We start from the raw sequence: 23,752 nt of genomic DNA, 5'->3' as shown, positions 1-23,752 counted from the left end.
GTGCAAAACTTGAAATGAAATTGCAGATTAGTATTTTGTTTCCCTATGTAAATTTTGTCTTTCATTCTGTTTAATACGTAGTTACTGCAACTTACACGTCATCATATACTTTCTGTATTACACACAGTTTCATATATTATAACTTACTAATTAACACATAGAGATGTATTTACCTTTCAGTAGCAAAAGTTAACTATTCTGACATATTATAAATCTTCTCCTTTTGTACTCTCTTCATCGATGAAGTATGACGCCATTCACGTATTTGTAAACTAATACGCTGTCAAATCTAGATACGTGTGAACTTAAGCTACCATAGACACTTATGCACAGTACAAAGTTGGCACCTTCATATTTAACTCCACATGTACCACCGTCAGACATATTTAACAACTGCAAAACCATAACCACCATTAACTTTTTCGACGTCTCTGAGCAATAAATGTCATTCGATTCATAATATTACATGATAATTACTCTCGAGAAATAACATGAAAAATTGTCAACTTCGTTCTCATTACAAGATTTTTCACAAATCTGAGCGATTCATGTTTGGTGTAGTCTGCTTCGGAGAACAACCGTCCTGCATGCTACCATGCCTAATTCCAATATTTATGTAACATCGGAATTGCTTCGTAATCGGACTCAATTGTAAAATTAATCCGGTATTCATAAGTAGGGAATATATTTTTTACTTTATGCAAATTAATACCTTCACTTTATTCCCTCTAAGCATAAACCAATAATCATACCCATTTGTTAATAAAACTCGTATGTATGGCACCTCACATTCACGGTTAGCTAACGACATTAATATTATTACATTTATCAAAGCTAATACTGAAAAGCGTTTATATGTGGATTCTATATTAAGTAACTCCATTTAAGTGACTGCCTTAATCATTCATTCAATGATCTGGTCAACGAAAGGTAGTTCGATAGTAGTTGAAACAAATGAAAAACTATCTCGTAATGTACGTAAATAATTAAACTTTTGTAACTGTAGCTTTTCATTATACAGTAAAAATGAAAATTAATAAATAAGACCATTTTATCTCAAATTAATTTAAAAAAGAAGCAAGAGTGTCACATTCTTCTTTAACATACTTTAGTTTAACATTAAACCTCTTCATATACGCAGCTAGCAATACAGTAAACCCGTGTAGCTCACAATGCGTCATATTGCCAAAATTTCTATTTCAGCGATAAAATACTGATATTCCATTTATGTAATTACGTGATTGAACACAGTAACGCTTTTGCATGTACGAGTGATAAGCTTAACAATGATTTCATAGTCTACCGCTGAATCAGCAATTATTTTCAATATCTACATTTCTCAGCCGCAGCAGACAAACTGTTGAAAACTTGACAAGTTAATCTCATAATCCATCAGTAAATCAGGATTTATAGTTTACATATTCCGGTGACAGTAGATAAACGATTCAGAAACTGATGACATTTATTTCGCTACGTAACGACGCAAATATATTTTAAACTAGTTCTTCTTTTTCTGTAATAAGCGAATAACTTTATGCATAAAGCCATAGCCTCAAGTCAATAAATAAAACCGTAAGTCCATAACCAACCTAATAAAATTTATAAAAGTTCTTACTCGAGTTTCGTAACAACCAGCATGAGGAGAGCCGTATCCGTAACGATTAAAGTATCCCATCAAACAGCTTCTTTCATTACTTGATAGACCTCTTACTATTCGATAAACAACATCTACAAACAGTTGCAAGCCTGACATATGCAGGAAACACTATTAATAAGTCTTTGTCCTTCCCCAGACAATAAATTATCTACAAACAATCCTGCTGGGAGAACATCCGCAACTCAGCATTATGCCAGAGGTTGAAAATACCGCTTCAGTTGTAAATGACTTTTTTATCATGACCGGTTTCGGGCTCTCATAAGCCCATCCTCAGGTATCGCAACTGTGCTGTGGCCCCCGAGCGCCACGGTGAACGTGTACTAGGCGCGGTGTGCTACCTATGAGCTCAGAACAGGGCTATTATCTTACATAAAACGCATTCTTAGAACAATGCTCGAGTCAAATGCCTTTTCGGTTTCAATGGATCTCATCACAAAATTCAAAAAGCACAATATCTCCAGCCACATTAAACCTCCGTTGTTCGGTACATTGCTACATACTTAAACTTATGTCGTCATACTGATTATACATTAAATATTTTCTTGTATAGCTTTCCGATCATGATACACTCTTGGATATTCACTCATAGATGCACATGACCTCTTGTACTGAACAATTATATCTCTCAGTTCTGTTTCCTGTGTTGCTGGTGCACCACCACGTGCTAGATCTCTGGTATTTACAAGATTTTACTGTTATTGCTTTAGTTATATAAGCGCCTAGATATTATCGATTGATCCACAGGTACCTTTTCTGAATTCGTAGCTTTAATCTCCTTTTCGTCTTGTTCTGTCTCTTGAATCTACTTACCTAGTGCAGATTTTACCATTATTCGATTCTCGTCGATTTGTTATGGTCCGGTCATACAACATAGTAAGTCAGTTATGAATTTTGGTTTGTCCGATTTCAGTTCTTTATCACTGGATTCCAACTTTGAGGCAACCAAACTATTTTCATTCTTAAACGTGGACGCCTGCTGGTCTTTATATACCTTGAACTTAGCGCCTAGTGTAGTATCTAATCTAAACGCCAAATTAACATAGTCAGTTAATTAATTTAGAGAGATCCACTTCAGTTTTTCTAATTATTTATTCAAGCCACGACTGTTTTCGCGATTTTATAATCACACCTTCAGCTGTATGAAATTATTAAATTTGGTAACACATAATGGGCCAGTCAGTGGAAGAACTCCAATCACTGCATGGTGGGGGTAAATGTGCGCCGTCGGGCAGCAGCACGGTAGGAATGAAATTTCGAAACAGGTCGTGGTTATAACAAATAATTAGTACAACTGAAGCGGGTTTCTCTGGATTAATTATCACGCCTTTCAGTTGCAGATGGTGCAGAATAGTCAAATTTCCTCCCTAAAAGCTTGCAGCACTTTAATAATTTCGTGCATCATCCTAGAAGGCTCCTTCATCTCCGATTCTCCTTTTTTGTGCATCTCCAAAGGAGTCCACTGACACAGTTTTATGTAATTGCATATCTACCGGATTTCCTAGGTCACATCATCATTCCTTTCAGTGTCTGAAATACACTGAAGAGCCAAAGAAATTGGTACAGCTGCCTAATATCGTGTAGGGTCCCCGCGAGCAAACACGATGTGGCATGGACTCGACTTACATCTGAAGTATGCTGGTGGGTTCAAATGGCTCTGAGCACTATGGGACCTAACTGCTAAGGTCATCAGTCCCCTAGAACTTAGAACTACTTAAACCTAACTAACCTAAGGACATCACACACATCCATGCCCGAGGCAGGATTCGAACCTGCGACCGTAGCGGTCGCGCGGTTCCGGACTGTAGCGCCTTTAACCGCTTGGCCACCACGGCCGGCATGCTGGTGGGAATTGACACCATGAATCCTGCAGGACGTTCCATAAATCCGTAAGAGTACGAGGGGCTGAAGATCTCTTCAGAACAGCACGTTGCTAGGCATCCCATATATAGCCAATAATGTTCATGACTGGAGAGTTTGGTGGCCAGTAGAAGAGTTGAAACTCAGAAGAGCGCTCCTGGACCTACTCTGTAGCAATTCTGGACGTTTGGGGTGTCGCATTGTTGTGCTGGAATTGGTCAGGTCCGACAGAATGCACAATGGACATGAATGGATGCAGATGGTCAGACTGGATCTTTACGTACGTGTGACCCGTCAGAGCTGTACCTAGACGTATCAGGGGTCCCATATCACTGCAACATCACACGTCCCACACCATTACAGATCATCCACCAGCTTTAACGGTCCCCTGCTGACATGCAGGGTCCATGGACTCGTGAGGTTGTCTCCGTAACCGTTCACGTCCATCCACTCGATACAATTGGAAACTGGAATCGTCTAACCAGGCAGCATCGGATGCAGGCGAGGCGAAAAGCTTTGTCTCGTGCAGTCATCAACGGTACTCGAGTGGGCCTTCGTCTCCGAAAGCCCATATCGATGATGTTTCGTTGAATGGTTCGCACGCTGCCACGTGTTGATCGCCCAGCATTGAAATCTGCAGCAATTTGCGGAAGGGTTGACTTCTGTCACGTTGAAAGATTCTCTTCAATCGTTGTTGGTCCCGTTCTTTCAGGATCATTTTCGGCTGCAGCGATACCAGAGGTTTGATGTTTTACCAGATTTTTGAAATCCAATGTACACTCGAAATGGTCGTACTGGAAAATCTCCACTTCATCGGTGCCTCGGAGATGTTGTGTCCCATCGCTCGTGCGCCGAATATAATATCACGTGCAAACTGACTTAAATCTTAATAACATGCCAGTGTAGCAATAGTAACCGATCTAACAATTGCACCAGACTCTTGTTGTCTTATATATTAGTTGCCGACAGTAGAGCCATATTCTACGCGTTTCCATATCACTGTATTTGAATACGCATGCCTATACCAGTTTCTTTGGCACTCAAGTGTAATATTTACTGTATCCAATTTTTTTCTTCCTTCTGTTTTCCCTCCATATCACAATGTTTACTAGTTACAATCTTATTTTTCTTATCTCAAATCAAATGGCGCTCAAGTCGAAGTCATGTTATGATGGTGAATGCCACCACGGCGTGGTGAACCGACTGCGGGACCTCGGAGTGTTGAACGGCAACCAGCGTCCCCTGAGGACCGCTCGCCGCTGCGATTGATGTCTCGCTGCAGTGGACAGCAGTGATCGCCTCCAAATTCTCTCGGCTCACCGCCTCCTGATGCTCTCGCAATGGTTCAAATGGCTCTGAGCACTATTGGACTTAACATCTGAGGTTCAAATGGTTCAAATGGCTCTGAGCACTATGGGACTCAACTGCTGTGGTCATAAGTCCCCTAGAACTACTTAAACCTAACTAACCTAAGGACAGCACACAACACCCAGCCATCACGAGGCAGAGAAAATCCCTGACCCCGCCGGGAATCGAACCCGGGAACCCGGGCGTGGGAAGCGAGAACGCTACCGCACGACCACGAGATGCGGGCTAACATCTGAGGTTATCAGTCCCCTAGACCTTAGAACTACTTAAACCTAACTAACCTAAGGACATCACACACATCCATGCCCGAGGCAGGATTCGAACCTGCGACCGTAGCAGTCGCGCGGTTCCGGACTGAAGCGCGTAGAACCACTCGGTCACACCGGCCGGCCGGATGCTCTCGGATGCGTCGTACCCGCCGCTGCTAGACGCAGAATTGGCGAGCACCCAGGCCTATGAGGATTAAAAGCAGGCCAGGATGTACCTTGTGTCAGCACATGACTGTGCAGGGTATATTATTTAACTGCCCTGAAAGAGCGAGCGAATTGTCGAGCAGAACAACGTACCGCTGCACCACCTCCCCACCACGATATTGCTGTTGTTGCTGTCCACGGACTGCCACTCGACTTCCCTCATTGCCGCCTGCTCTCAGCTCTCCGCACCGACGACCATCGTCCATGAGGGTAGGTGTTTAGGCTGTGCACGCCGTCGATATTCTCCGTCCGCCGTTCCCGACCAGTTGCGCGTTTCACCACCTGTAGTCTTCTCCACAATCGGTCAACCAATCATATCTATAGAAATTAATGGCCAGTGTGGCAGTCTTCTTCTATCTTTCGGACGGTTATTACTCTTGCGAGAAAGTTGTTTGTCAACCAGTTGGCCCGCAAGATACTGAGTTCATCGAGCACAAGTTAGCCCAGAGAGATAGCACACAAATATGGGGCCTTTGCAATTAGTCCACTAATATTTATCTACATGTAAATCTGATTACTTTGAAATTCACGATTAAGTACCTGCCAGAGGGTTCTTCGAAATACCATCAAGGTATTTCTTTATTGTTCCTCTCTCGAACGGAGCGTCCAAGAAAGGAGCGCTTAAGTCTTTCCGTGCGATTTCAGTTTTCTTTTACCTTATTGTGATTACCATTTCCCCCTACGTAGGTGGTCTCCAAAAAAAAAAAAAAAAATTCAACTGGAGGAGATAGTGTTTCAGATTCAATGAGAACAATCTGCCGCAGCAGAAATTACTGTGGTTTACTGATTGCCACCCTAACGTACATATCACGTCCGTGCCAGTGTCTCCCCTGTTCCACGATAATACAAAACGAATTGCCCTTCTTTAAACTCTTTCTATGACCTCCGTCAATCGCATCTGTGGCGTATCCCGTAGCACGCAGCAGTACTTCACAAGATGACAGCCAAACGTAGTGTAAGAAGTCTCTTCCGTTGACCTGTTGCATTTCCTAAGTTTTTCTGCCGATAATTCGCAGTCTTAAGTTTGCTTTGCCCACAACATTTTGTATGGCATCGTTCCAATTTAACTTATTCGTAACTGTAATTCCTAAGTATTTAGTTGAACTTACATCCTGTGTGATTTATCGTGTAACTGAAATTTAACGGATTTGTTTTAGTACTCATATGGATGATTTCTCACTTTTACGTTTCTCACAATAGCAACTCAGCCTTGGATTAATAACTTTGTCTGCCTGGTCAGAAATCGCAGAGGGTGAAAATGTCTATTGCGATTCCTGGGTAAAACTCACCACTTTTTAGGAATGATTCACTTGCACAGCCTCAATGAACTGTTATTTGTCAAAAATGCCTCTAAGTTTCATCGCAGACTGACTCTAATTAACCAAGCTTTTAAATCCAGTCTAAGACATCACTACAGCTCAATGGTGTAGAGGTAAAACATCAACAGTTAAACTACAAGTGACGTTGAGCAGTAATTATAATTAACACCATTGTACCGTCTCGTGATATACAGTCAGGAGCGACTTACATATAAGTAACCTTCAAAATCAAATTATCTCATTCATGAATAAATTCAGCATCCTTCTTGGTGCGATACAGTTCATAACAAAGTCACGTACAGACTGGAACAGAACTTCCTTTTTAACGTTTTTCATAATTTCAGTCTGCCCTATAGCAGCTCCCTCGTTCCCAAAGGCTGTCGGCTGCACGTTGCTATCGACCAGTTGCAGTGTTCTCTAAATCGTTTTACCAATAACGGCGTCCTGCAACTTACAGTATGCTTTCTGCAACAATTGTCAATTTCTGTTAGCACACTGAAAATTCCCCTTGTGTAGTCAGTCATTGCCCTTCCCAGCTCTCTATGTAATTCCCCATCATGACCCGCCTAGAACTGATGACCATCAGTTTGGATTTAGTAAGAAAACGGCCTACATAAGAGGTCACAACGGCTTGTACGGCATCGTAGTTTTTCCTATTACTAACTAAAGATTCTATCTCACGCTTAATTGGTTCGGAAACAACTGTCGAGACTTTACTAATGAGTTTGTTCATTCTGCTCACAAAGTGACAATAGTCGCATGTCTAGTGCAACCTTAGTATTGGCTCTCAAATCTTTGTTTGAGTTAATATGCAGTTTAAGGACGATGTTGTGCTTAAGTTCTTTCAGTAAACTGAATGTCAGATTTAATACTCTTTAATGCTGGACTCCTATTTTGCTGCCTATTAGAGTTGGGGTAATAACGCACGCATCACACGAAACATATTCCCACAATCGTATACCATGGGACAACCTTCGATATCGATAAAATGGGTGCCCCATTTATCTGGCCATCTCAGATTACTTTTTGTTCAGAAACATAATTTAAAAAAGCGTATCAAGCACCGTTTCTTTAATAGTACCCCATATTTTTATTCAGTATACAAATTACTCTCCTCAAGACTTGTTAAGAAACATACAGCAGTACATGTACGTCATTCAGGTAAATGTGACCTTATTAAACTGATTTTAACTCTTTCGTAGTAGTACGCAGTGGGCGTACGCCGGCTACATAACTCACCCACTTGCTTGAATTTAAAAAAAAAGGTTATAGTTGTACGTTGCCGAGCGTACAATGCATCCAAGAGAGGGAAGGTAGAATTGCTATTCGTCTATGCAGAACGTCGTCTACACAGAACGTAGGTTAGCAGAACAGTGACTACGAGGCGCGTTTAATATGCAAGGCAACACTTTATTCTTTCTTTAGGCCAATTACAGCTGAAAAATTAAGAATCTGTTGTGGGACATCGTGCAGTATTTCCGCTTTAGTCTCTATAATTTCATAAATTCCAGTAGGTGGTGGCGCTATGCGAAGGCTTCAAAATGGGGTCTGAACCGGTGGTTCGTTCCAATCAGAGAACTGACACTGAGTTTCTTTTGGCGGAAAAGCAGAGCATCGCGAGTATTCATAGGCACTTGCATAATTTCCACGGAGACGTGGCAATGAACAAAAGCAGGGCGAGTCATTGGATTAGGCATCTGTCATCACTGAAACAAGGCCGGGAAAACCTGTCCGATTTCCCGCTGGCCGTATGTACACAGCTGTGACTCCTCCAATTTTGGAACGTGCAGACACTCTCATTCGTGGAGATCGATGGATCACAATCAAAAACCTCGCTGCACAACTAACACACTCGTTCATCAATTCTGGTACCCGAAGGTGTATTCTCGCAGGGTTCATCAAAGCTTAACAAAACTATATACTGAGGTAACAAAAGCCATGGGATACCACCTAATGTAGTGCCGGACCCTTCGTCACCCGGCGTAGTCTAGCAATTCGACTTGGGTTGGACTCCACACTACTAGATCATGTTGCCTCTATAGCAGCCCAGAACTGCGAAAATGTTGCTCGTGCAGGATTGTTTGCACGAAGTGAGGTCTCGGCCATGTCCCATAAAAGTGCAATGGGATTAAGGTTGGGCGATATGGGTGTCCAGAACCTTCACCAAACGAATTACGAATACTCGTGGCCAGGTGACATGATATCGTTCCATTATATCGTTCCATGAATGACTGCAAATGGGCTCCACGTAGGCAATCAACGATCGTTGTAATTGGCCCAGAGTAAACAGTACACTCTATGTAAACACACAGTTATGGAATCACCACAAGTTTGCACAATACATCATTGACAACTTGGGTCGATAGCTACATTCAGATACGTGACTTTCGAACCCTATCATCATTCGTTACCAACTGAAATCGGGCCTGTCTGACCAGTCATGGTTTTTCGGTTGTCTAGGGTCGAGTCAATATGGTCACGAGCCCAGGAGAGGTGTTGCAGGTGATGTGCTGTTAGCAAAGGAACTCGCGTAGGTCGTTTGCTTCCACAGCCTGTTTATGCCATATTTCGCCGGACTGTCCTAACTGATACGTTCGTCCTACGCCCTAAATCGATTCCTGCGGCTGTTTCACACATTTTTGCTTGTCTGTTAACACTGACATCTGTACGCAAACGCCGCTCCTCTCGCCTGTTAAGTGAAGGCTATCGTCCACTGCGTTGTCCTTGGTGCGACGTAATTCCTGAATTGTTACAAACCATTCAAAGGCCAATATCGCAAAAACTATTTTTTGTCCAGGATAACCGGTTTCAACAGTTTTTGTTATCATATTCTGGTCTAAAAATCTTCTTGTTGTAAAACATGTTCATAATGAGAAAATTCACTCAAATTGTAATTCCTGAAATTTTGTATTTTTGACACGCTCTTGGCAAAGTGGATCTCGGAGTACTGAACTCTCTTACCATTTCCGAAATGGAATGTCCCATGCCTCTAGCTCCAACCACCAATCCTTGTTTAACATCGGAAACCGTTACACATGAATCACTTGAGTACAAACGACAGCTCGGCTACTGCTCTGCCCCTTTATGTATTGCGTACACGACACTACCGCCGTCCGAATATGCGCGCATCGAAATCTCATGTATTTTGTCATTTCAGTATTCTTTTTTTTTTTTTTTTTTTTTTCTGGTCATCAGTCTACCGACTGGTGTGATGCGGCCCGCCACAAATTCCATTCCTGTGCTAACCTCTTCATCTCAGAGTAGCACTTGCAACCTACGTCCTCAATTATTTGCTTGACGTATTCCAATCTCTGTCTTCCTCTACAGTTTTTGCCATCTACAGCTCCCTCTAGTACCATGGAAGTCATTCCCTCATGTCTTAGCAGATGTTCTATCATCCTGTCCCTTCTCCTTATCAGTGTCTTCCACATATTTCCTTCCTCTCCGATTCTGCGTAGAACCTCCTCATTCCTTACCTTATCAGTCCACCTAATTATCAACATTCGTCTATAGCACCACATCTCAAATGCTTCGATTCTCTTCTGTTCCGGTTTTCCCACAGTCCATGTTTCACTACCATACAATGCTGTTCTCCAGACGTACATCCTCAGAAATTTCTTCCTCAAATTGAGGCCGGTATTTGATATTAGTAGACTTCTCTTGGCCAGAAATGCCTTTTTTGTCATAGCGAGTCTGCTTTTGATGTCCTCCTTGCTCCGTCCGTCATTGGTTATTTTACTGCCTAAGTAGGAGAATTCCTTTACTTCATTGACTTCGTGACCATCAATCCTGATGTTAAGTTTCTCGCTGTTCTCATTTCTACTACTTCTCATTACCTTCGTCTTTCTCCGATTTACTCTCAAACCAAACTGTGTACTCATTAGACTGTTCATTCCGTTCAGCAGATCATTTAATTCTTCTTCACTTCCACTCAGGATAGCAATGTCATCAGCGAATCGTATCATTCATATCCTTTCACCTTGTATTTTAATCCCACTCCTGAACCTTTCTTTTATTTCCATCATTGCTTCCTCGATGTACAGATTGAAGAGTAGGGGCGAAAGGCTACAGCCTTGTCTTACACCCTTCTTAATACGAGCACTTTGTTCTTGATCGTCCACTCTTATTATTCCCTCTTGGTTGTTGTACATATTGTATATGACCCGTCTCTCCCTATAGCTTACCCCTACTTTTTTCAGAATCTCGAACAGCTTGCACCATTTTATATTGTCGAACGCTTTTTTCAGGTCGAGAAATCCTATGAAAGTGTCTTGATTTTTCTTTAGCCTTGCTTCCATTATTAGCCGTAACGTCAGAATTGCCTCTCTCGTCCCTTTACTTTTCCTAAAGCCAAACTGATCGTCACCTAGCGCATTCTCAATTTTCTTTTCCATTCTTCTGTATATTATTCTTGTAAGCAGCTTCGATGGATGAGCTGTTACGCTGATTGTGCGATAATTCTCGCACTTGTCAGCTCTTGCCGTCTTCGGAATTGTGTGGATGATGCTTTTCCGAAAGTCAGATGGTATGTCGCCAGACTCATATATTCTACACTACAACGTGAATAGTTTTGTTGCCACGTCCCCCAATGATTTTAGAAATTCTGGTGGAATATTATCTATCCCTTCTGCCTAATTTGACCGTAAGTCCTCCAAAGCTCTTTTAGATTCCGATTCTAATACTGGATCCCCTATCCCTTCTAAATCGACTCCTTTTTCTTCTTCTATCACATCAGACAAATCTTCACCCTCATAGAGGCTTTCAATGTATTCTTTCCACCTATCTGCTTTCTCCTCTGCATTTAACAGTGGAATTCCCGTTGCACTCTTAATGTTACCACCGTTGCTTTTAATGTCACCACAGGTTTTTTTTTACTTTTCTGTATGCTGAGTCTGTCCTTCCGTCAATCATATCTCTTTCGATGTCTTCACATTTTTCCTGCAGCCATTTCGTCTTAGCTTCCCTGCACTTCCTATTTATTTCATTCCTCAGCGACTTGTATTTCTGTATTCCTGATTTTCCCGGAACATGTTTGTACTTCCTCCTTTCATCAGTCAACTGAAGTATTTCTTCTGTTACCCATGGTTTCTTCGCAGCTACCTTCTTTGTACCTATGTTTTCCTTCCCAATTTCTGTGATGGCCCTTTTTAGAGATGTCCATTCCTCTTAAACTGTACTGCCTACTGCGCTATTCCTTATTGCTGCATCTATAGCGTTAGAGAACTTCAAACGCATCTCGTCATTCCTTAGTACTTCCGTATCCCACTTCTTTGCGTATTGATTCTTCCTAACTAATGTCTTGAACTTCAGCCTACTCTTCTTTTCAGTGTACGACGACATATCCCGCCATCTCAGAATATCTGTGGGGGATTGCTTGCACGTTAGGCGGCTGAGGGTGACAATTTTTTGGCGAACATCGCCACAGGAGACCAAACATGGGTTCATTACTCTCTTTCTTCTCCGAAGAAAAAATTCAGTGCCGCAGTCTCTGCCGGAGTCATAGCGACTGTCTTCTGGGACTGAAGGGGTTATTCTGTTTTATGTCCTCCCTCAAAGGACGGCGATCAATGCGGATGCGTATGATAGTACACTCAGTAAACTGTTGCCACAAAAACGCAAACGAAATTCTGCTTCTCTATGACAATGCAAGGCCTCACACAAGACTATGCCCCCGTGAGGAGCTAACAAAAAGTCATTGGATTGGTCTTCCTCTTCCACCCTATAGCCCGCATGTCGCTACTTACGACTTCCACCCGTTTGGATTGAAGGATGCACTCCGTTGGAGGCAGTACGTGGCCGATGGGGATGTTATTAATGCAGCAAGACGTTGGCCCCGACGTCGAGCAGTAGAGGACTACTCTGAGGATGTACAGGCCCTCCCAGTAGAGTAGCGTAAGTCCGTTGCATTGAACGGAGCTTATGCTGGAAAATGGGGTTTTGTAGACAAAAGAGAGGAGAATAATATGGTGTACTGGAGTCCTGAATAAAACCAACGGGTTTTCAGAGAAAAATTGTATTGCATTACTTAATGAAACCCTTTGTATATGCTGTGTACATTAACGGCATTCCCTGATTAAACATGGTATTATCATTACTCTTCTTTTGCAGCCGTGCACGGCTCGCGTTTATCACGTTTATTTCTGTCATCTTCTATTACGGTACTGCTGCCTCGTTTTATTATTCCAGTTACTGGCGTTACTAACTTCCTGCCTTACTTGCCCGTGAGCGGCAGCAGCAGCGCGTATCGATAAGTGCACTGTCGTACCATCTCTCGAGCGACCGATAGTATTTCTGGGTCGTCTTGTGTCTGCCAGTCAGTTCGGGATGAACCAGTATTGCACTCGGGAAGCAGCAGCAGTGAAGTCGGGGGTTGGAGCGCCGGTGAGGCGCCGACAGCCAGTGCTCGCCGACCGCTGGTGACATACATGAACTGTCCGTCGGACGGAGATTGGAGAGAGACTATCGTTGGTTGGTCGTTCGGTTGGTCGTCTCATCGGCCGACGTATACTTGATCCTTTCACCATTTCCGGGCCTGCAGTTAGGTTATCTTGTCGGTGGGTCCGTTGATTGGGTTGTCGTCTGATCGAGAATGGTTGGGCCGACTGCCTGTCTCACCTAAAGGAGCATTAGTGTTTGAATTCCAGGCCGACCTTCAGAACTTCTGAGCGCCCTTGGGTGTACTGCCTTTTCTTGTTTGTTCTTGTTTGTACTTGCATGACCTCTAGCCGATTTTTAGATTAAGGTTGTTTTGCTCTTCAGGCGTCTGATTGTTTGGGCCTTCAGCCTAATTGAAGAACTATTTTACGTAAAGCCTTTGACATTTTTAAAATTAATGTTATTGAGTCTTAAGTGTTGGGCCTTCAGCCTATTTTGAATTTAAGTTGTTTGCTCTTGCAGTGTCAGATTCTTTGGGAATTCAGCTTAATTGAGGAACTGTTTTAGAATAAGGCTTTGCCTTTTAAATTTCTGATTTTCGTTGAGCTTTAAGTTATTGCCTTTAAGCCGTTTTTAAATTAAAATGGTCTTTCCCTTAAGGCATGAGACTGTAGGGCGCATTCAGCCGCTAATTAAGTTCCAAAACTAAGGCTGTGTTAAAAAAAAAATCTTAGGTCTTGTAATGTTTGATCAAATAAAATATTGTATGTTCGAGTGTAACTGATAGCCGCTTATTTTGGCCCTTTCCACAACTTAAACTACCTGTCCTGTCCTGCGCGTTTAGCAGGGCGTCTCAAAATTGTAGGTGTTATGCTACTTAGGTAGAGCAACCGAACCAAGAGCCATATCCTTACAAGAACCACCATGGTCTCGGATGTTTTCTCGTCTTGTTGTGACGCTGCAGGAAAAGGAAAATTTCAGTGGAAGGCCACGTAATCGTCGTACGATTCGCACGACCGAAACAGGCGAAGTTGCAGTTCTAGATTCTTTTGCAGAAGATCTACACATGAGCACACAATTGTTTAAAGAGGCCGATGGCATTCCTAAAACCAGTATACATAGCACTATGACACGTCACCAGCTGCGTTCTTCACAGGCAGACATATACCAAATAATGCGTTGGAATAATTTCCGGAATCATGTACAGTTCCTTCGGTGAGCATAGCTGCAAAACCCAGATAACCACAGCTTCTGCCATGTTATTTTTAGCTATGAATGTCCTTTCTCAAACAAATGACAAGTCAGCACAAATAACATGCACTAGTGGTCCAGCAAATACCCACGCTATCTTTGACATGTGGAACAATAACGTCTATGGAGAGTTAACATCCAGTGTGGGATGCTCGATACTGCAATTTTTGTACAAGCCATCGTGTTAGATTATGCTATCGTGCTATCGTGTTAGATTATGTCCACCTGCTAAGTAAACAACACTTCCATGATAAACGTTTTTTTTACTTCCCATCTGAATACAAAATTATTTGGGGCGATCAAGATGAGTGTGACGGCCTAAATGTAGCCTCCACTGATAACCTTTCAGATCTGCGATACTCATAGTATAAGCGTGGCTGCACATAGACTTGCAGAAGTGTTGGTATCCGTCTTTCCCAGCTTGTCTAACTGCGGAATGTGTTGTTAACAGTGATAATGCCGACAATTAGTAGCTGAACACAGTATTGTTCCTCGACAGTGGAGAGATCACACGGCCGGTACATATGTAAAAGCAAGAAGTCATGTTGCCGATTTCAGCAACTATACGAGAATTCACCACAAAAAAGGTCCACGCCGCGTGGAACATACTGCATAGTGTGCCGAAGGTACAGAGGAGAAACATTTACAGTTGACAGCCAGATCGCTTGTAGAGCGTGTTATTCAGCTGGTTAACAAATTATTGATCATCAAACAGTTGTAGCGTGTGGCTGCACAATTGAGCAAACGCTTGCGAAAGCAAACACGTAAGTTAAATGACCAAACAGAGTTCTCTTTACTGGTGATCGTATCGCAATAAATATACTAACAAAATTTGTTTACCGACAACGTATCTCGTCAGGTCACGAAGGACAGCTATTTGACGGCCTCTGAAACAACAGGCGCTGCATGTAGAAATACTGTGTGTAATTGAGGTACACGGTAATACATAGGCCTATAGCTCCAAACATCGACAACAAGGTGTGCAAATTTACTCTGTTACGTCCTCATTCATAAACACGCGGAGGGTCGTAGCATTTTCAGGTCTTCGCAACGTATTAGCGAAGTGCAGTTGCAATGATGTTTCTATGATATCTCAGGGTGTGAATCATAGAGCCGCTTCAGTTTCTCACACGTCTGTTCAGAAAATATCTGTAGCAAAGTGACGATCCGCACGATAAGATTTTTCTCAATGCTCACAAATGTCAGGCAAGCACCATCTGCTAAGAAATGCATCCCGTGGTTTCAGAACTGAGCAACATTCGAAACAATATTCAGGACGTCTACTGTGTAATCTACAGCAGTGATTATGCCACGCTAATACCCTTTTCTGTGGGACATCCAATTGTTGAAAAATTATTCGGCTGATTATTTCCTACTGAAATAAACAGCGTGCCGCTCAACAGTAATCGCCACTTGAGAAGCACAGTGCTGTACTAACCATTTCCCTGAAGAACCAGCACTTCAAAATGCTTCTGCTACTCGCTTACTCCTCCTCAAACGTCTAGCGAATGACTTACTGTAATAACAGAAAATATTTTACTTTTAAGTGTTCAGCGTTATATTTTACGAAGCTTCAGATTACTGATAAACTACACAACTGAACTGTGTCTACAAGAGGAAGTGTCTGCTATGGTTGATACACGTCCTTACTAACAACAGAACTTAACATGTACAGGTTTTACGACGACCCAAGACTATCACTGGTGAGACACGAGTTTCATTAATACTGTTGTGCCACATTTCAGAAATTGTTTGTAAGTGTTGTGTATCATTTGATACGTGCTCGCAAAGTTTTCGTTGGACTCACCCTATCATATTTCAGTTTGAAATGAGCGTGTAAGAGTACAGATACAGACACAAACACGACACAAAGTATCGAATCTTAGCCTTACGGATCTCTGCTGGACCCAAATCGCATGTAACTCGGGATTGCTATAGAATGGGCTTAGCTTTTCGTGCTTGCAGGAAAGGTGCGTAAGCAGGTAGTGTGTGAGATTGGCTCAAGAAAATTTGGGGCGCATCTCCTGTTCGCGTGAATAGAGACGTGAATTATCAATTCTGTGATTCAATATGACGCAGTATGGATCAGTACATTTCTTTACGTTTAGAGAACAAAAGTTATTAATCAGTTAGTTACATTTTTCATAGATCATCTGAACCATTCTTATATCGGAATGATGTGGCACATGTCAGTTTACAGCATATTAGAGTATGATTACTGCTAACATTAGTGACCATATTACCACTGTCTTTCTACTCACGCAATTCCACTTACAAAACACGTTATTTATACATTTATTTTTTCTGGCTATACGTTTTTAAGTATCTTAAAGCGCAATGCCTCATTCGGATGAAAATACGAATGTTCTACGATTTCATGTAAAATTGTGTAAAGTTTAAATCAACGTAGGTACAAGATAAAACAAACACATTTTTAAACATAAACTTAAATTTCAAGACGCTCAGGGAATCAGTTACATTTGACAATGATAGTGGCAGGTTAGAGAGCACACGTCACCTAGTCATACGTCTATAGAAGTTATTACAGTGATATGTGCAAGCTGTTCGGAAATGCTCTTTGCTATTACTCCAACGTCGAATCAATACGACAACAAACCACAGGTTAAACGAACAGTTTGTAAAAATTCTCGCAATGACAGGGCAGTCTACAAGCAGTGGGGCAACTACGGACAAGTGTGACATGTTACGAATTTATCATCATCATTATTTCATGTGGTATACTTTGGAGGACACCATATAACTCCCGAGTCTTGAACACCGAGCGAGGTGATATGGCTAACAGCACTGCGCTTTATTTTAGGTGACTTTCAAATCTCTGTCTAGCCGTTAGTAATCAATTTTTGCTTTGTTCCTCTATGCCAATTGAAGCGAGTGTCCAAATGACGTTCTTGAAAAAGACCTAGTCAGTTTCCACCCACATTTCGTCCAATCCAAGCTCGCATTCTGCCTCTAACGACTTTGTCGTTGTCTGTGTGTCACTCCAAAGTCTTCTGTCCTTACGTTACTCCTTCTTCTTGGAAATAATGTTCTCGATATTTTTACGTTTATTACCTCTGTGAAACACAATATCCGTCTTGTGGTGACCGCTGCTCGAGTACGTCGAAAATCTCTCTAACGTCTTTACATTGAAAGCACCTGTCATGAAATGCTCGCATCTGTCTCGTATCATCCTTCACCAAGCATGCTTGATAACGGCCCCAGATCTATGATCAATATTAAGCATCTGTCGAACAAGGGTGTTAGAGGGAACAGTTTGGTCGGGAAACTCATAACGCTGAAGTCATTCGCCATAGTAGTCAAGCACACTAATGACCGCTAGAGCGATGGCTCACAACCTGATAATGATGATTCAGATTCAGGTGATGGTTGCAGTTTGTCTAGCCAACGAAACAGGAGGGGAGTCGAAAGTAACAACGTGTTTCAATGAGCTAGGTTACGTTATTGCTGACTCCGAGCTTCAACCTTACCCCCCCCCCCTCCTCCTCTCTCTCACTCTCTCTCTCTCTCTCTCTCTCAAACATCTCACTACGTTCTAGAACAACTCATGTAACACACCGCACTCTTTGCTAACGACCCGCGTTATCTAATGTTCCGTATATGATAGAAAAGGCATCGACTTCGAAAAATAATACTAACTGAAAAGTGCAAATGGTGCAAAATGATCACCATCGTAAAGATACTTATCGCGCGTAACGATCGTAAAGAAATTTCTTATGGAATAAAGTAATGCTTTGTAGTTAGCTACAACGTTGAATAAGTAATGAAACTGAATGTACTTTACAAATTAAAAAATTACGGTCTCTAGGGCAAAAGCGGGCAAAAGTTACCAATTGTTAATTATTAAAATGAAACTAAAACTACATAAATAATTACTAGCGTGCAGGTTGGCAGTAGCGGAATCGAAATGCACGGGCGCGAGCTTGAATAGAAAGCAACGTATGGTGAAATGCATTTAAGTTAATTAGTGGTACACAGAAATTCTCTGCAGTTAATAAAACCAAATTTACGAAAGTCAGAAACACATGAAATATTGACTTTACTGAAAATTGCATGTACACTTTACCAGCGGTTCGAAGTTAGTTTTACCATGCGCTACTTTTACTTAATCATCTTGAGGTTGAAACACTTTGGTCCGTATTTAATTTAACAAGAGGCAACGGCCTTGCCGCAGTGGATACACCGGTTCCCGTCAGATCACCGAAGTTAAGCGCGGTCGGGCGTGGTCGGCACTGCGATGGGTGACCGTCCAGGCCGCAACGAGCTGTTGCCATTTTTCTGGGTGCACTCAGCCTCGTGATACCAACTGAGGAACTACTCGACCGAACAGTAGCGGTTCTGGTCACAGAAAACCATAATAACGACCAGGACACCGGCGTGCTTCCTACACGGCCCTCCGATGCTCATCCTTGGCTGAGGATGATACGGCGGTCGGATGGTCCCAATGGGCCACTTGTGGTCTGAAGACAGAATGCTTTTTAGTGTTTTAACAATACATATGTTTTTGGATTGGGTCTGCCTTTAGCAAAACACAGTTTTGCTTTTTATTCCAAACATTTTTCACTGCAGTTGCAGCATAATCAATGGGCTTTTATTTTATGGTTTTTTACGACTTGGTGTTGTTTTTTGATGTATTACGTTTTTATAATGAAAGAAACCACACCTTGTGGTAAAAATCCATAAAATAAAAGCCCACTGATGAGGCTGCAAATATAGTTAAACGTGTTTGGGATTAAAAACAAAACTGTGTTTTGTTAAAAGCCGACCCCCAGACCCCATCCAAAAACATATGAATTTTTGCTTAATTGCTAGTGGGTCGCAGTATGAGCACTCACTAAAAATCACTTTGAGCTTCAGTTAATTACTTCTGCGACCAGTTTTACGAGCTGATTGATTTTAAATTAACCAGAGAATTCAATAAAATTCTCTTAGTTAAAATAATGTTATCGTTTTCACTTATAATGCCGTCGGCAATAATGGTGAAAGGATAGGAACCTAATGATGGTAAGTCACATAGGATAATGAGCTAACATTCAAATCAGTTAAAATTCAACTAAAAACACTATAATCTTCAAAATATTGCCACTATGACGCTAGTAAGGAGTGTACTAATAAAGAAAATGGCCCGTACTTGCTACCAGCTGAGTTGCAGATGGTGTGATATAACGCATAATATGACAATAACGGAAGGCAAGAGGCTCCTCTTCAACAACGAGCAACTGTTATTAACTTTTGCCGGCCGCTGTGGCCGAGCAGTTCTAGGCGCTTCAGTCTGGAAACGCGTGACCGCTACGGTCGCAGGTTCGAATCCTGCCTCTGGCATGGATGTGTGTGATGTCCTTAGGTTAGTTAGGGTTAAGTAGTTCTAAGTTGTAGTGGACTGATGACCTCAGATGTTAAGTCCCATAGTGCTCAGAGCCATTTGAACCATTCTTTTGTTATTAACTTTCGGCACACAGGACTCTTCTCCAATAGTTCAATAACCAATTCTACTCGCATGCTTTGTAAAGTGACCAATTACGTGGCCGCACACGCATTTACAACCCTTCGACAATGCCTTTCACTACGCCTTTGGGCGCTGCCACACTGCGTCCATACTTCACCACTGATGACTTACAAGCACTCAGTCTCTTTCTACCCTCTGAGAGCGCTAGCGCACTACACATTGCTACGAGGGCCGTTCAGAAAGTAACTTCCGGTTGATTTAAAAAAATACACCAAGTTAAATAAAAATATTTTAATATATACATCTTACAACTACATCTTTGCACTATTTTTATACATAGTCTCCATAGCGATTGAGGCACTTATCGTATCTCTTCACAAGCTTTGAAATTCCTTCTGCATAAAAATCACCGGCTTGTGCCTGGAGCCAGCCTGTGACCGCATCTTTGAGCTCTTCGTCGTCATCAAACCGCTGTGACCCGAGCCATTTCTTCAAATGCATGGAGAGGTGATAATCACTTGGCGCCAGGTCTGGGCTGTAAGGTGGATGGTTGATAACGTCCCACTTGAAGGACTCAAGAAGGGCCGTTGTTCTGCGAGCAGAGTGAGGACGGGCGTTATCGTGCAAAAAAACGATACCGGAAATCAGCATACCACGGCGTTTGTTTTGTATAGCCCGTCGTAACTTTTTTATTGTTTCACAGTACACGTCTTGATTAATGGTCGTACCACGTTCCATGAATTCAACCAACAACACCCCTTTGGCATCCCAAAACACCGTTGCCATCAGTTTTCTGGTAGAAAAATCTTGCGAGGCTTTTCTTGGTTTGGTAGGCACGCACTTCCCATTTGGCGGGGTTTTCTATTGCAGCACACATTTCAAACTGCCACAAAAACTAAACTAGCGCAGGTACGACGTTCACTCGACCACGGCTTGATGCCGACTGACCTGTTGAGTGCGTGAACGCACAGATGGCGTCGCTACTCCCCCCACAACCCGCACTGTGACCAATCGGAGGTTACTTTCTGAACCGCTCTCGTATATCTGAAAGGTATTCCTCGGGTTTCTACCTCCAAGTTTTACAATATGATTTTTTTGTCGTTTTTCATAAAATCTTTAAGGTTTTTAGCAGTGAAAATGTCCAAAATTAACAAAGTACATCCATATCTCAGAAATTACATCAAAATTAAAAAATTAATTAATTAGTAACTACGAAGCACAGTATTGTAGTGTTGCCTTTTAAACAGAATATTGTTAATACTGAACGTCAGTGCTTCGTCACAATCATTTATTACGATGAAAGAAAATATGTTGAATTTTGCGGCTCAGCATATCGATCTCGAAGGTAACAGTGCCATTTTTCTGCGGGTGACCAATTTCTTTCTTAACACTTCTTTCTTACTGTTTCGGGTTATCAGTCGTCTGACTGGTTTGATGCGGGCCACCACGACTCCTCCTCCATCGACAGGCTCTTCATCTCAGAGTAACACTTGCACCCAACGTTCTCAATTATCTGTCGAATTATTCTAGTCTATGTCTTCCCGTATAGTTTTTATCTTACACAGCTTCCACTGGCGCTATAAAAGTTATTACCTGACGTCTTAACAGACGTACGATCATCCTGTTCCTTCTTCCAGCCAGTGTTATATTCCTGTTCTCGATGAGTCTGCCAAGATCCTCCCCATTCCTTACCTTATCAGTCCGCCTAATTTTCACCATTCTTCTGTAGCGCCACATCTGAAACACTTTAGCGCTCGTCTTTTGGATTTTCGCCATACTACATGCTCCTGACATATATTCCCAGAAATTTCTTCCCCACATTAAGCTCGATGTCTCAAAATTTCTTTTGACCAGAAATGCTTTCTTTCGCGAGAGTAGTCTGATTTATAAGCCCTGCTTGATCTTCTCGTCGTGCGTTAATTCGTTTGCAAGGAATCAATATTCTTTCGCTTCGTCTACTTCATTGTACCTGGTTTTGACGTTATGTCTATCGCTAAACTTATTTCTCCTACTATTCATTACTTTCAACTTTCTTCAATTTGCTCTTACTTCATACTCATTGCTCAGTAGATTGTTTATTCAATTCACCATGTCCTTCATTTCCTCCTCAGTTTGACTGAGGATAGCTATGTCATCAGTGAATCTTATAATTTTACGAATAACGACATTATTTTTATATATCGTCTGGAAGCGACCGTGATTGCATGAATAGATAAAAGGTTTCTTATTTTCCGACCAAAGTGCCATTATCTTTTCTCAACGCATGGCCCTGCTGCACCACAATTAGATCTGAAGGTAATCGTTTGAGACATTCAAAACCGTAATCTGAAAAAAAGAATTGTGATTGTGTTGGAAAATACATATATTTCAGTCTTATCATAGGTATTCTTCACTCTGAATTTTAATCCATTTCCTGAACCTATCTTTTATTGCCGTCACTACTTCGATATATGGACTTAACGGGAGGGGAAGAAGATCGCATCCCAATCTTATACCCTTACTAGTCCGAGCACTTTGCTCTTGATCTTCCATTCTTATGTGCCCTTCTTAGTTCCTACACAAATAGTCTCCCTACAGCTTACACTTTTCTTCCTGAGAATTCAGAACACCGTTCACCATTTTACATTGTAGAACGCTTTCGTAGGTCGACAAAGACTGTAATCGTATCTTGACTTACCTTAAGTTATGCTTGCATTACCAAGCGCATTATCAAAATTGTGTCTCTGATGCCTTTACCTTGCCTAAAGCCAAACTGACCGTCACCTAAGAGGTACTTCCTTGCTAAAGTAAAGTAACTGATAAGTGATTATATCGTTGCCCTGTCAGATATTTGAAATCTCATTTGAATTTAGAATAAATCTTCTTTCTCACCAGTGGCCCAATTTCGTCCATGTCTGACAAATTATTAATGTCTTACCCTTGAACAGTAAAGCTTTCATTCAAAATAACAGCAGCTGATTTACCATTTTTACCGTGTGACAGCAGCCGACAAAGCTTTCCAGCAATCCGAATAAGAAACTCGTTGGTACAATCACACTGATCACTACCGGTTGGGCCACGATGTCGGAAAGGCTAAGCTCGTCGTTTGCGGCCATATTTTGTGATTCATCACGCGGAAGAACCAATTACATTCTGACCTTTTGGCAGTTAGCTGCAATTTGGCGTGGCCAGTTTAATTACACGCATGATCGATTTGAAGTTAGTTTTTTTGTTCCAGATTTATGTCTCGTAGTCTTGGCATGTTCTGAGCTTCCCCTCACCCGAAATAGTCAGGCATCGTTTTTGTCGGAAATACCGGTTCCATTCGAAACAATGCGCCCGCATTTATCTGAAAGTATTTCTATTCATTCTGTGAATAATCAAAACAATATTTCTCGTAGAAGAAAATACGTTTACCTATCCAGAGGTGACGCGGAACACTTCGTTGTCGGAATAAGACATAAATACACAGACGGAAACTATTACACCATGATCCATCTGTCTGGTATTTACCAAACTTCATCTCATAAGTTCGTTAATTAGGTACTTTCGTGTTCCAGGAGTCATTTGTGCTATTTATCATAATGATGTGCAACAAAACATTTTGTATTAAAAATATGACTACCTGATGACAATCTTTTTCCCTTTTGTTTGAAATACATATATGAGTTAGTAATGCTATCCGCCACCTTTCACACATTAGAAAGGAAGGAATTCTTGCGCGGAACAGAAAGAGTTGTTGAGGAGAATTTGTTTCTGTTTGTCTTAAAATTCAACTTCGCTGTCTGTCAGATGTTTTATAACCCTGGGACAAACAATCAAATATTTTGACTGCAGCGTTGTGCACCCCTTTTTTTGCTAAAGACAAGATTAAAGTAGCGTAATGAATGACATCGTTTTTTCTGGTATTGTAAGTATGTGAATGATTGTTCCTTTTGAACTGCTGTGGACTATTTACAAGAAACTTCATGAGGGAATAAAGGTACTGTGAAGTAGTAGTCAAAATGCC

At 41.7% G+C, this 23,752-nt stretch overlaps 1 pseudogene; it reads left to right on the top strand.

Annotated features, from left to right (window-relative positions):
* Positions 1-18,473: 18,473 nt before the first annotated feature.
* LOC124597074 lies at positions 18,474-18,591 on the top strand (annotated as a pseudogene).
* The last annotated feature ends 5,161 nt before the right edge of the window (positions 18,592-23,752 follow it).

Source organism: Schistocerca americana, chromosome 2, assembly GCF_021461395.2.
Source record: "Schistocerca americana isolate TAMUIC-IGC-003095 chromosome 2, iqSchAmer2.1, whole genome shotgun sequence".
NCBI classification, from domain to species: Eukaryota; Metazoa; Arthropoda; class Insecta; order Orthoptera; family Acrididae; genus Schistocerca; species Schistocerca americana.
This window is presented reverse-complemented; position numbering and strand designations above follow the sequence as displayed.